This window comes from Ailuropoda melanoleuca, chromosome 2 (genome assembly GCF_002007445.2).
Source record: "Ailuropoda melanoleuca isolate Jingjing chromosome 2, ASM200744v2, whole genome shotgun sequence".
Lineage (NCBI taxonomy): Eukaryota > Metazoa > Chordata > Mammalia > Carnivora > Ursidae > Ailuropoda > Ailuropoda melanoleuca.
In genome coordinates this window covers 49,581,395-49,594,947 of record NC_048219.1, presented here as the reverse complement: position 1 = coordinate 49,594,947, position 13,553 = coordinate 49,581,395, and the positions used below count along the sequence as shown (strand labels likewise).

The window sequence follows — 13,553 nt, the reverse complement described above, 5'->3', positions numbered from 1 at the left end:
ACTCCTACAAAGTAAGCTTTTGAATTACTAGCACAGATTTTATACACTGATTTGAGAAAATCTTCTAATGTTCTTGTTGTGACAATTGCCAGATTCTGGTATGTATCAGATCAAAGTATCAAATCCTAGTTGTAGACCATAATAATTTTTTACCATATATTATAGATCAGATTTATGTATGGTAATATGGTGGCCTTTTAGCATATGTTTCTTTTCTGAATTTTCCTTTTTTTGATAAATTGTATTTTAATATTGGTTTAGTAGAGAGGTCATTATATCTGAGCATCTTATTCATTTGTTTTGCAGAATGGTTAGCATTTTTATGTATTTGAAATATTTGAAGTCCAATTTGAGGTAGAACACTTAGTAAATGAATAAGTGAAGTTTTTTTCCAATTTCAGATAGCGTTCTTACCATTAGTATTAGGCATCAGTTTTTAAAAACATAGTTGTTTATCTGCAGGCAAAAGAAGCAGAGCGTATGTTAGAGAAAAACCAAGAACTCAAGAAGTGTGCATTTTTATAAAATGGTACTCATTATTTCTGTTTTTTTCTTTTTGTTGTTTCTTTGGCAAAGAGATGCTCTCTTAAGGCTTAGCTGGTATATTGATGGAAAATATTTTCCCATTAATTCATTGTTACTTTTTTTGTTAGAGCTCTCCTGATGATAATTCTCAGGGATGATAAACCTATAAAACAGTTGTCTAAAGGTAGTGGCCATAACATTTAAAGAGTGATGTTCCATATTCTTAAGCCTTTTGAGACTGAGAACAGTAGTTTCATGGGTTCCTCAGGATGTACAAAGTCCTTTGGAATTTGGTTAGTAGGTGCTTTATTAAGACAGTATTTTCAATTTAATGCCTCATTTGGTCACTTTGGGCAAAAGAAATCACTCCTTCTTGCTTTTTAGCCTTTTTCCAGTCCTTTGAAGGTAGCACCTTTAGACACCTCACTTAAACTTTTTCCCCCCGATGGAAGTATATTGGGAAGAGTGAGACGGAGAGTTAGAGCATCTTGGTGTTAGCATCTTGGTTAGAGATAATTTAAAGAAAATTGAGAGAGGATGTTTGATCATGTTAGATGTAATCTCTTTTCAGTAAAGTCCTTATTCCTGTGCTTTTTGTTTAGAGCCAAGAGATGGTTGGATATAATGTTGGCTTTTTTTTTTACCCAAATTGTCATTGTAAAAAATAGCATCATGATACCCGTCTTGTGCTTTGAAGTCTCAAGTTAATTTCTTTCGGTTTGAAAATGCACTTGGGATAAAGGGAAAAAAAAAGATAAATGGGTAGATGGAATATTATTCTCCTGCACATGCAGGTGTACACATACACCCCCATCAGATATTTTTTTTTCTTTCTTAATTCTCTTCATGCTAGTGAATTGCTCCAGATAATTGCCTTTGAAACTGGGAATTGGGCATTGCTCAGATTATACATGAATATCTTTACCAGTAGGGAATGAATACTTCCTGATGGTCAGATTCAAAAATATGTTATTGATAGAAAACTGAGCATGGCATAGTTCTTTATCTGGAGCCGGGAGAACATGGCTCTTTTCATTCCAGTTGCAACTCTGCTCAAAATTAACATTGATTATTTAATCAGCAACCTTCTATCCTACCATTTAGCCTATAATTTATCTGTATTATTTGCAAGGGTATTACATATAGGGTCATCTAATGACTTGTAAATTTTTGAAAAGATGTTGTATATAGAATCCTAGCCTTAGACCTGATTCATGGTAATTAGAACATTGGGCCAGAGAAATGAGTTTGTGGGCATTCTGGATGCTTAACCCTGTTTCCTCTCTAGATGTCATCCCTTTTATTCACATAAACCCATTGTGTGCTTTTATATATTTATTTTTCCAAATGGAGAATTCCACTAGGAACAAGGGAGAAAGGGAACTGAAGATTATCTTTTTTTCCTGGCAAGATTTCAGGTGTGCATTATTTCACTAGATGTGATTTCTTAAAGAATAGTGTATGGAGAATCAGAAGAAATACATTTTATGTAAAAACTCTGGTCTTCAAGGTTGAAAGATTCTGTTAAAGTGGTAGATAATACCTAGTGACTCTCTTTTTGGCCTAAGTAGCCAGACGGACTGAGATCATGTGTTTAACTGTGATTTGCCTTTTCTCTTTGGGAATTGACCTTTTGTGGATTTTGGATCAGGATTGAATCAGATCTCTCAGATTTGAAGTTCTGGCTCTAGGAAGAGTAGGTATGGAAGATATTAGGTCATGGGTTTTAATGTTCGGAGCTTTTTTCCCTAATTCACAAGGCAATCACTAGAAAATAAATACGTAAAAGAAAATGTGATTTGGTCAGTTTTCTCTGAATTCTCTTTGTATAAGAATACTTAAGTAAATTATTTGAAGGGCCTTGGATAGCTTCATTTAAAGATCTTATAACTTTTCATAAACAGGCAAAGGATACAAAGTCAGATTAAGAGTTTTTTGATTCTTGAGGTCTTCTGAAGGGTTAACTCATTGATAGGATTATTAATACTAATTTTCAAGTTTCTAGATAATGAAAGTATTAGAATAAGCTAGTTACTGCTTTTCAAAAGAGTATTGCTCATATAGTCTCTAGGTAAGAAATTTTCAAGCAATAGTAAAGAATATTTATAGGAATTGTATTTTTAAACTTGGTTCTCTGAAAACATTAATGTACTTTAAGTAATTATGATATGTCCTTTTATACTATGCTTATGTGAATCATTTGATATCTTCATCAGTTTCAGAAGCTGCATAGAGAAAATACTTATCAGGTCTTGTAGTAAATTCAGTTCCTGTGAGACTGCTTTTACTGTTATGTCTAAGTTTCTTTCAAGGGCCCAGAAGGCACCAGGACTAGGGATGGATTTTGCTTAGAAAGCAATAGAGGAGTCATCCTGCCCTAGATAAAATAATGTTAAATTTGTAGTGTGCTTCATAAGGTACAGAGTGATTTCCTGTAGTTTCTCATATGACACGTGCTACAACTCAGAAGTAGACAGCATAGGTGGCATTATACAGTCCCCATTTCCTAACTTATAATTAAGGTTTTAAAGTTAGCCTATTGAAATTCTGATGAACTACTGGTAGATAGAGGTCCGATATTCTAATTCATAGTTGGAATTACTCCTGGTTATCTGAGGGAGCAGATACTCGGTACTCAGTTTGCAAAATTCTTTAGTCCGAGTTTAAGCTCTGTAATTGTAATGATGATTATCTGGTTTTATCTGTCAGAGAATCAGGGTTATAGGTAAGTAACCTGTTCTATTCATTGGGTGAAATGTTTCCATGGTCATTGTTCTAAAGAACATTGTGTTAGTGTGTCTGTGAAAAATAATTGCCCTGTACTAATTGGGGGTATAAAACTACTGCTATAGCTTGAATTTAAATAGATAATTTGGATAATTCAAAAAATACTTTGGGGGGATGTTTAGAATGCAGTTGAGTATATTAAAGTTAGAGGTTACTAGGGAAAACTCATGCATGGTGTACCTTCTCAACTAATTGGAAAAGGCTGTGGAGTATAACAGGCAGAGTGGCCCCAGTAGTTTGGCACAAAGTTTAATGAGAAGAGGGAAATAAGTGTCCTTAGTATAAAATTTTTGGTTGTAAGAGGATTATACCACTGACTAATCAAAATAATCAGTGCAGTGAACTCTTGGTTTTTTCCTTTGAATGTCAACATCTTTTATTTCAAGTGAAGTGAATGGTGTCTAAAAGTGATTCTCTGTTGTAATCCAAGTGTATTTGTACCCGAGTATAATTTAACTTTTTCTTCATTTAGGGTCATTTTTGCTGACAGAGGTTATGTAGTGATACTTCCTGCCATCACTGCCAGAATATCTCTGTTTTTGCTTATGTTAAATGATTTGGACTCTTGCTTTTTATGTTCTGATAACTTAGCTTCTTTTCTATGTTCTTCTGGAAGTTCTGTGACTTAAATTTTCTTCTTTTCTTCAGTTCTGTTGACTTTCATTTTGTTGTCACTAGTGCTGTCATGCTACCTTCCTCTTATAACTCAGCCTTCCCTTCTAATTGAGTGCTTTTGGTTCTCTTTAAACTTGGAAATCAAAATAACCAAGCTTGTTAGAATTATGTCTCATGATTCTTGAGTGATGGAGTGAGGAATTTCTCTTTGAATGCATAGATTAAGCATTAGTGCAGGGAGATGTTTAATTGTGTTTTCTTGTTTTTTGCTTTCTGGTTTAGAGGCTATATCTTACATAAGTGACCAGGTATCTAAATTCTGGATAGAGAAACAACAGTTGTTTCTTCATATATGGCAATGAATACTCATTAGCAATAAAACCCATTTAAAACAATTATCATTTATTTGAGACTAATTGAAGCTTAGCCTTTAGTTGCAGGAACTTTATTTTAGTCGTTTTTTTGTAGGCTCAAAAATGTTTTTACATATTGGTAAGCAGACTATACCATTTATATGTTTTTGTGGTGACTCGTCATCAAATACTACAATGTTTAGTAATCATTGAGAAGATCTGTTTTGTGACTTTTCTGCTTCTCTCTTCAGTGAGGTCTGTATCTTCAGTGAGGTCTGTATCACTGTTTCTTTTACATTATCATGGAAAGGTGCTTCTGCTTTCCTCTTAAATCTCTGATTTTAACGTAGAGAAATTTGTAAAGTGCTAACACATGAGCAGTTTGTTCAGGACACTCCTAGTAGGCAGAATTCTCTGTAGTGTGTTATGATTTAACTTTCACGTATCCAGTGATATTTGTATGGTAGACATTTGAAATATATTGAGGGTCTGGGTTTTGTTCTCTTTCTTTAAAAAGTATTGAAATTTGCTCTGACAGGAAGTTAATTTACTTGATAGTAAGCTTGATTCTATTAAGGTTTACCTTTTAGCTCTGATAGGGGAAGTCCAGAGTAGCCTATATTCTAGGTTTAGTTTAGCCTTGTGGCATGGCCTTTCTGGTTTCTCATTTAAAAAGGCCTTCACTCTGGCTAGTTGAAATCTGAAGGACTCTAGCCTCGTGAAAACACTGATAATTGTTCTGTACAAATCCTTGATAGTTGTTCTTTGCTTGGTCCTGTGGAATCTCATGTTTTACACATGCAACTTTGTATGTGGCAGACACAACGGGACCTCTGTGCAGATACTTGGTGTTTTCTGTCTTTTTCTGTTTTGCTTCTTCCTCTTTGGTGCTCTGTCCCACAAATTCCAGCTGCCTCACTTCCCCAAACTCTGTTTTCTCTCTCTCTGCTCAGGAAGACTGCTTCCTGTGCCATAGTACTGATGGTACTTCCATGTAGAAAGTGTGATCATAGTGTGCCTTATCTCATTGTTTGCTCTCTCTTGCAGATCACAGTCCTGCAATGCATGTTGTCTAACAATAATTGTTCTGTATTTTCTCCAGTTGTTTAGTTGCGTGTGGCAGAAGGATATTCAATGTTACTCTGTCATGACTGAAAGTGGATTTACTTTCAGTATGCACTAGGTATGTTTTCTTCTTATGACACTCCCAGCCTGAAGTTGACCACTTGGAAATTATTTTTTGTTGACACTCTTGTGACAGCGAGGGCTAGTTTTTACTTATACCTTAAAAATTAATTTAAGCAATTTCTTTTTCTAAGAAGCTGAAGTCAGAGAAATTGGAATAATACCAATTTGAATTGAAGAATGAGGGTAAAAGAGACTTGACATTGTTTTAGTTGTGTTGATGAACTGTTGCTATGGTTTGAGCAGAAGTAAAAATTGGGTTACTGGTTCAAATACAGTTCATGAGGGTGGGTAAAGAGAAAGCGACACACAAGAAGATATGAAACAAGGTTTAAAGGTTTTAGGTTTAAAGTGGTAACCATAAGAGATGAAAGAGTAACATAGCTAGGTTTTAGTTATTTTTCCCAGACCCTTCAGGTTTTTTGGATAGGCCATATCTGATGTACTGTATTTCAGAAAGCTAGTGTGAGTATGCTCTTTTTATGCCTGACAGTTTAATCCAGTTTCTTGTAAATGTTGAGTGTTTGCAGAAATTTATTTTCCCTGATACTATTTTTACCGTTTATGCTAAGTTGGAGAACTTATTCAACTTTTGTTGTTGTTTGCTTCTTTTCACTTGTCCTAAATTATCCTTTCTCTTAATTTTTATGTATTTTTTCATGTTTTAACTAACAGTTCTCAGAATATAAAAGCTTGAAATTATTTTGTTATGTTTAAACTTTTAGTTGGAGAGAAAGGGTCATGCTGATAGTTTATTGGTAGTGAGGGTAGAAAGTGCCATTGAACACTAGTCAACACCTAAAGTATCTTCTTAATAAACATTTCAAAATATATATATATATGGATATGAAGAGTGAAGTTAAATGAATCGAGTGTAATATTTTATTATAAGTACTGTTTTTTTTTTAAGACAACAATCATGGTGGGGCGCCTGGGTGGCTCAGTCTGTTAAGTGTCTGCCTTGGGCTCAGGTCATAATCCCAGGGTCCTGGGATTGAGCCCCACATCAGGCCCCCTGCTCAGCAGGGAGTCTCCTCCTCCCTCTCCCTCTCCTCCTCCCCTCTGTTTGTGCTCTCTCTCATGAGCTCTCTCTCAAATAAATAAAATCTTTAAGGAAAAAAAAAAAAGACACTGATCATGACTGGATAATGTTTTTATTTTTAAAATGCTGTCTAATTTAAATCTAGAATATTAATAGTTTTAAAAGTTTTACTTGTAAATTATTTATAAAAGTTGGACTAGATTTGAGGAGTACTCCAATCCCCTTCCATTACAGTTTTTAGCTGGCATTATGATGCTGGGTAAATGTCTTTAATTTCTGTGGTTGTCCGTTTTCTTACCTATAAAAAAAGAAATGGCATGGTTTGACTTCTGCAGTGCAAATTAATATATATATAAATATACCTTTCTCTGCCCTTTCCCTTTCTTTTGGTACTGCTCATACTTCAGTTATTGACTGCCTTCTTATTTTGTATGCTCTCTGTTGATACTCTCACACACTGCTGTAGCTTAAATTACCATCTCTATTGATGGATTTCCAAAGGTATGTATCTCCAATCAGATTATTCTTGAGCTTCAGACTGCTTACAAGATATATCCATTTGCCTTCCCCACAGTAAACTCAGTGGAACATGTCTAAAATTGAATTTAACCATTGCTGGCTTCACGTACATCCAATATTCAACACTATCTTTTTACTTAATTGGTAGTTTCTTTCACTTGCCTGCTCTAGAAAAACAGGAGTAATCTTCAGTTACTTCTTCACTACACTCCCTCTTCCACCAGCGCTATTGATTCAGCTTTATTTATTCTCAGTGCCACTTTTTTTTTTTTTTTTCCCCAGTATGCTCCATGCCCAGCGTAGACGGAGCTCAGTGCAGGGCCTGAGCCTACTACCCTGAGATCGAGACCTGAGTTGAAATCAGCAGTCAGGTGCTTAAGCAACTTAGCCACCCAGGCGCCCCTCGTTGACACTTTTTAAAATTTAGATCACTATCATCTCTTCTTGATTACTGGAAATGCTTTCTGTGGTGCTAGTGTACTTTTTCCTCGGTGGACTGCTATACTGTAGCTGGAGTAAATATTTTTAGAATAAAATCTGTTCTTTAAAATGAACTATTGCATGATTTTTAAACATTCTCTTCTGTCTACTCTATATTCTAAACAGATTAAACCTTTAGTTCTTTGATTACATTCTTTTACTTGAGGCTTTCTCATATGCCTGACCACCTGTTCTAGTCCACCCTTATCCCTATCTCACTGATTATCTTCCTTTCTCTGTCTACAAAGGGAGAAGGATGTTTAAATTTAGACATCATACACTCTGAGAAATCTTTCCAATCTTGCCAGGATTGACTGATTGCTCCTTGTGTGTTCTATCATAGCAACATGTACAATAGATCTCAAGCTCTTTGAAGGAACCATATCTTTCTAGTTGGTTGATGTATCATCAGAGAAATGTCAAGCCATATCCTGCTTTGAAAATGTCAGAGAAAAATTTAGTATGCTTTTCATAGTAGAGATCTTTTTTTTTTTTTTTTTAAGATTTTATTTATTTGACAGAGATAGAGACAGCCAGCGAGAGAGGGAACACAAGCAGGGGGAGTGGGAGAGGAAGAAGCAGGCTCATAGTGGAGGAGCCTGATGTGGGGCTCGATCCCATAACGCCGGGATCACGCCCTGAGCCGAAGGCAGACGCTTAACCGCTGTGCCACCCAGGCGCCCCAGTAGAGATCTTTTTTTAACGCCATTAGTTTGATTTTTAATACTCTGGATTTATGAAATTTAGCACTGGTAGTGATTTCCTTTTTTTACTTAAAAACTAGATTTTAAGTTTTCAAAAGAAATGTTGAATAAGCTACATAATCATTTATATAGTTAACTTAGGAATTATGGAGAGATAATTGGGATGGTGGGGGACATGGGAAAGAAGGGTGTGTCTCTTGATTAGTTTGGTTGTCTGAACACATTTTCAGGTGGTGAGATAAATGTTTTTATATGGCTGTATGAAAAATGTAAGCTTGTTTGCTAATACCAGACCCCAAAGAGAGGAAGTCATTGTATTATAAAACAAATTTACAAGTTTGGTATGATCAGAATGTTTTGTATAGTTTCAAATATATTTTTATAATCCAGAATTTTACCGGTAGGCTTTAGAAAGCACTACGGAATGATAAGAATTTGGTTTGGGTTATCTTTATTGAATTGAAGGACTCGAAAGAAAATGTGCGTCCCTACTTAAGGATTTTCAATAGAGGATATTATTCAGCTTTTTCTGTATAACCTCATAATTTTGAGTAGAAGCTAAAAATAATTAAAAATACAAGGCATATCCTGCGTCTTTGAAGTTATTGTAAAATGATTGCATACATACATAGTTTGGCCATATTTGAGATATGCTGCCTGGCAGAGTATTAGTTAATAACTAGAGATTACTAGCTTGACTCTATTATGTGAAATTTTTATGTATTTGCAATTTTAGAGTACAAGGGGAACTTTTTACATGTTACAGTGTATTGTTTCTTAGAATAGGTAATCTAAAACTCTAGAGTAGGGAAAATATGTAAATCTTGGTCTGACTGGTGGTCAGGATTTTTTCTAGATTATTGTGCAACTTTTATAATATTGACCACAATACGGTTAGTTGCGTTCATCTTCCTGAATTCTTGAGGAGACTCAAGAATTTTATTGAATAAAAACAGGTACTAGGAACCAGTTGAAAAGACATCCTTTAGGGTTTCTTACCACAAGAAATCTAGAGTCTTTAGGGAAGAAGAAAACCACAGTTTTTTGAAGGGTATAAATATGTGGATTAAAAAAATATTGACATACTCTTTAAACAATTCCCTGTGAAAACCTTTGTGTGGTACTTCAAATGGTATTCAATTTGAATACAAGGTCATTAAAACCCAGCAACTAGTAAGGAACTGTAGGTTATTTGAAACTAGCAAGGGGAATAAACAAAGTCAAGGTAATTAGAGCTTGTTTTAGTAAGAGCTTGTTGGTTGCAGGAATCTGAAAACCCATTCAAAGTATATCAAATATAAAAAGCTTATTTTAAACAAATAGTAGGCAATTTTATGGATATTCAAGGTCAGGAAGAAAGCCTGCCAGGCCTTGTGAAATTATAATGTTTTGGTATTTAAGATGATACTGTCTTACCTGTGCTTCTCTTTTTGCAGTACAGACTGGTTTTTCTCTTTTTACTGACGTTTTCTGCTCACTTTCCCTGCGTAATTTCAGTTTGCAAACAGCAATGACTTTCCACTGTGCTTGCCGTGGTCCCAACTTTCTACTTGACCTTTCTTCTCAGATCCTCTTCACATTCTGTAACAAAAACGTGGTTATTGATTATACAGCAGATCGACTTCCCTGGGTCAGCTTTTCATCTCTTGCAAAATTATCATTTGTCAAGGGTAGAGTTAATGGTTGGAGGTGGGGAACTGAAGTCTGCTTTGGCCAATGCTTTTTGGAAGTATGTTTTTGGCCAATGCTTTTTGGAAGTATGTCTTCCAGAAAAGAGGTTATTGGACAGTGTAGGCTGTCAGAAGATGCCCATGATTGACCATTTGTTGTTTTGGGTCCAACTGTATTCTTGACCAGTTGTATATAAAATGGGTAGAAATAGCAGAGCTGTTATACTAATCGTCCATGTCATTTTATTTCTGCATAATATTCCATTTTATGGATATGTCATAGTTTGTTTATTTACTTATTAGAGGACATGTTGATTGTTTCCAGATTTTGGTGAGTATGAATAACACTGCTACAAACATTTGCATTTGCAGGTTTTGTGTAGGTGTAGGTTTTCAAATCAGTTGGGAATATCCCTAAATTTGTACGTGCTAGATCTTATGGTAAGAGTATGTTTAGTTTTGTAAGAAACTGCCAAACTGTTTTCCAAAGTAGCTGTACCATTTTGTATTCCTATCAGTAGTGAATAAGAGTTCTGTTGCTCTGTATCTATCCTCAGCAGAATTTGGTATTGTCAGGTTTTTAAATTTTAACCAATCTAATTGGTATGTGGTGACCCTGCTGTATTTTTAATGCATACATAAACAGAGACCTTTTGGGCCATATAAAAATATTTGCCATGCTTGATATTTTATTTCATGTAGTAGATGTTTTTATAAACTTTTTTTTTGTAAATGAAATAATTTTAAAGGTTTTGTTTGGCGTTTAAAGGTTTCTAAAGGATAATGTTTGTAATTTTTAAAGTGAAGAATTTTTTTGTGCAGTGAATTCCCTTGTTACAAATCTTTTCAATGCTCTTTCAGAAGTGAAGCTTTCATTAGAATAGTCAGGTGTTTTATCCTGGAATAATAAATTTCTCAGTATCACGTTCACCTGCTTTTTGAGTTAGAGTATATAATACCTTATTAAAATTTATTCGACCCTAAAGATAAAAAAATAACTATTTTTTGATGTTGGAATTTTGGGGACCTTATTTCTTTTCATGATTTACATTTTTTGGTTTTTGTTATGTAACTAGAAAATGTTAAAAAAATCAAACATACAAAATTTATTCTCATAAAGATCTATTAAGGGATTTAAAAAAGAACCTCCCCACCCCCAAATCTTCATTATCTGTGGTGCAGAGGTGGGGAAGAGCACTAGGATGTCAAATCAAGAGGCATTGGCATGGTTCTCAACCCTTACTTAGCTGACCAATCATGAAGTCTCTTAATCTCCTTGAACTTCATTTTCTTCAATTGTGAGATGAAGAAGTTGCACCTCTCCTTGAGGTAGCACCTTCCAGCTCTAATATTCTATAATTCTGTGGCACCTATGCGTGCTGTACTCTCTAACTCCTTTCACACCATTGGATGTGTCTTGAAGCTTCTGTCAGAAACATTCAGTGGCTTAATAATTGAAGAGTTGTGTTTAAGTCTTACTAGGTAGCAATCTACACACGTTTGAAAAACACATTTAAAGATATTTTGTATTTATTAGTGCCATTGTCTTTAATCAGTATGTATATTCCTGTAAGATCTTAGTTGAGGTACATATTTTTTTAAAAATTCTGTTTATTGTTTGTAGTGTTTTTTGTAGGGCTTGCTGTATTTTATTTTATTTTTGTTTTATGTTTTGAAAAAATCCAATGTATTTATTTAATATATTCATCACAACGGCTCAACCAGAGACTTAATTTAAAAAACAAACAAAACAAAAGTGACACCACAGCTTAAGATACAGAGTCTAGACAGGAATGAGGAAAAGGACAGACCATCTAAAGAAAAAAAATAAAAAGGCAACACGAGGAGAGAGGCTAGACAGTCGGGGATCTTGGTTGGGGACCTGCTTTGAGTAGGTTTCTTGCAGATGCTTGTTAAAGGCGGTGGGGTTTTTCCAGAGCTTGGCCTCATGTGTGTTCAAAGGGCTATCAGTGTTGGGTTCCCCTAGCGGGCTCTGGATGGACAGCAGGATGGTCCTGACATCATACAGGATAGACCACTTGTGCTTCAGGATGTCCAGGCAGATGTTACCCACCTGTCCACGCTGGGGTGGGAGCAGGGTGTGAGGAACTTCACCGTGTGGGTGTACTGTAAGGGTAGCCACTGGCGAACTCCAGGGAGAGTGTACACCTTAGGGCTTCATATACCAGGCCAGCTGCTCCTCGGAAGGTCCCCACCCATTTGAAAAGGTCTCATTCAGGGAAGGCAGAAATTCCTTTGTCACCAAACGTCATGAAGGTCATGAGCTCCTGCTATATCCTCTTGCCCATGGGGCCCTGGGGCCGCTGGTCTTGGCTCCTTTGCGGGGGGCGTCTGGAACACTGTCTGGGAGGCCACCCGGGCCATGTGGGGAGGGACCGGGGCTTCCTATATTTTAAAAAAAGGTGTCATGCAGTTTGTATTAGAGTCAACGCTGCAGCGATTTTAACTGCTTCTTTCATATTTGTTTAGTTATTGTGGTGTTCAGTCTAAGGACCCTTTGAAATTTTTGGTATGTTAAAAATGGATTGTAAAGTGTACTGAAGGAGATCCTAGTTTCTAAGTTTTTAGAAATTTAATGTGTGTTCAGTATTGAAATAAGCAGTCAGTCTGTAGGCTGTACCCTCTTTGGTATATCAGATAGGAATAAGACTCTTGGTATGTGTTCCTGTGCGGCAAGGAATAGAGAAAATCAGGATGAAAGAGAAAGGTCCTTTGCTGGATGTCTTTATTTTATTCTAATAATTTCATTTCATTTCCTCTTTTCTTTTAAAAAGTCTCTTTACCTGTACTCTCTTCCTCATACTGAACATCAGTACTGGAGATGAACCACTGTGATTCCTCAGTCTCCACCCACTCATATACATACTAAGAAAAACTAATTCTGCACAGCTGAGAAGCAGGATTTAAAGATAGGTGTCTTTTTTTTTTTCTTTTTAAAGAATTGGAATAGGAGTGGAGAATAAGTTTTATTCTCGATTCTAATAAAATTAAGTATTTATTATATTAAGATCTGGTCATCACAAGTTCATTCTGTGGTTAGGATTTGAAATGATAACTTCTCTAAATACAAGTGAAAATGAACTTCTAGTTTAAGAGAAATGTCAGTTATACTAGCATTTCTCTGGAGATGGAAGAGTTATCCCTACATGCTATTATGTTAGGGATTTTGTGGTTGGTACTAAAGACCAGTAAGTTAACGGCACCTAGATTATGTTTTAATAATTTATTGAAGGTAAAATGTGCCAACTATAACCAAAGAAGTGGTAAAAGTAAAGATCATCCAACACTTTAAATAGTTTATATAAGAGCACACTCTCTAAATACTGATTTTCTTGGCATGGGTAATTTTTTCTCTTAGCTATGAAAAATAAATGATGTTTCTATTTTTAATATGCAGGCTTATTTTTTCTAACCAGATTGTACTTTGCCTTTAGAAGTTTTTCAGTCAAATCCATGTAAGTAAAAATTTTTCTCTTATAGTTTGTAGTTAATTAAAATTGTATATAATTTAAATGGAGGCAAACATTATTATTATTATTATTTTTTTAACCAGAAACAACATATGAGGCATAGGAGTATGTTTAAGTGTAAAGAGAGTGACGGCTCATACTATCAAATACTTAGTGATATTGTTTGAGATGTTCAAAAACCT

The 13,553-nt window shown here is 35.3% G+C and overlaps 1 protein-coding gene and 1 pseudogene across 8 annotated transcripts in view; one reads left to right on the top strand and one right to left on the bottom strand.

The window, feature by feature from the left end:
- The window catches only part of ZZZ3 (zinc finger ZZ-type containing 3), a 95,903-nt gene that overhangs the window by 42,644 nt on the left and 39,706 nt on the right, over positions 1-13,553 (top strand). The gene's annotated exons all lie outside the window — the stretch shown is intronic.
- On the bottom strand, positions 11,664-12,162 carry LOC105238918 (annotated as a pseudogene).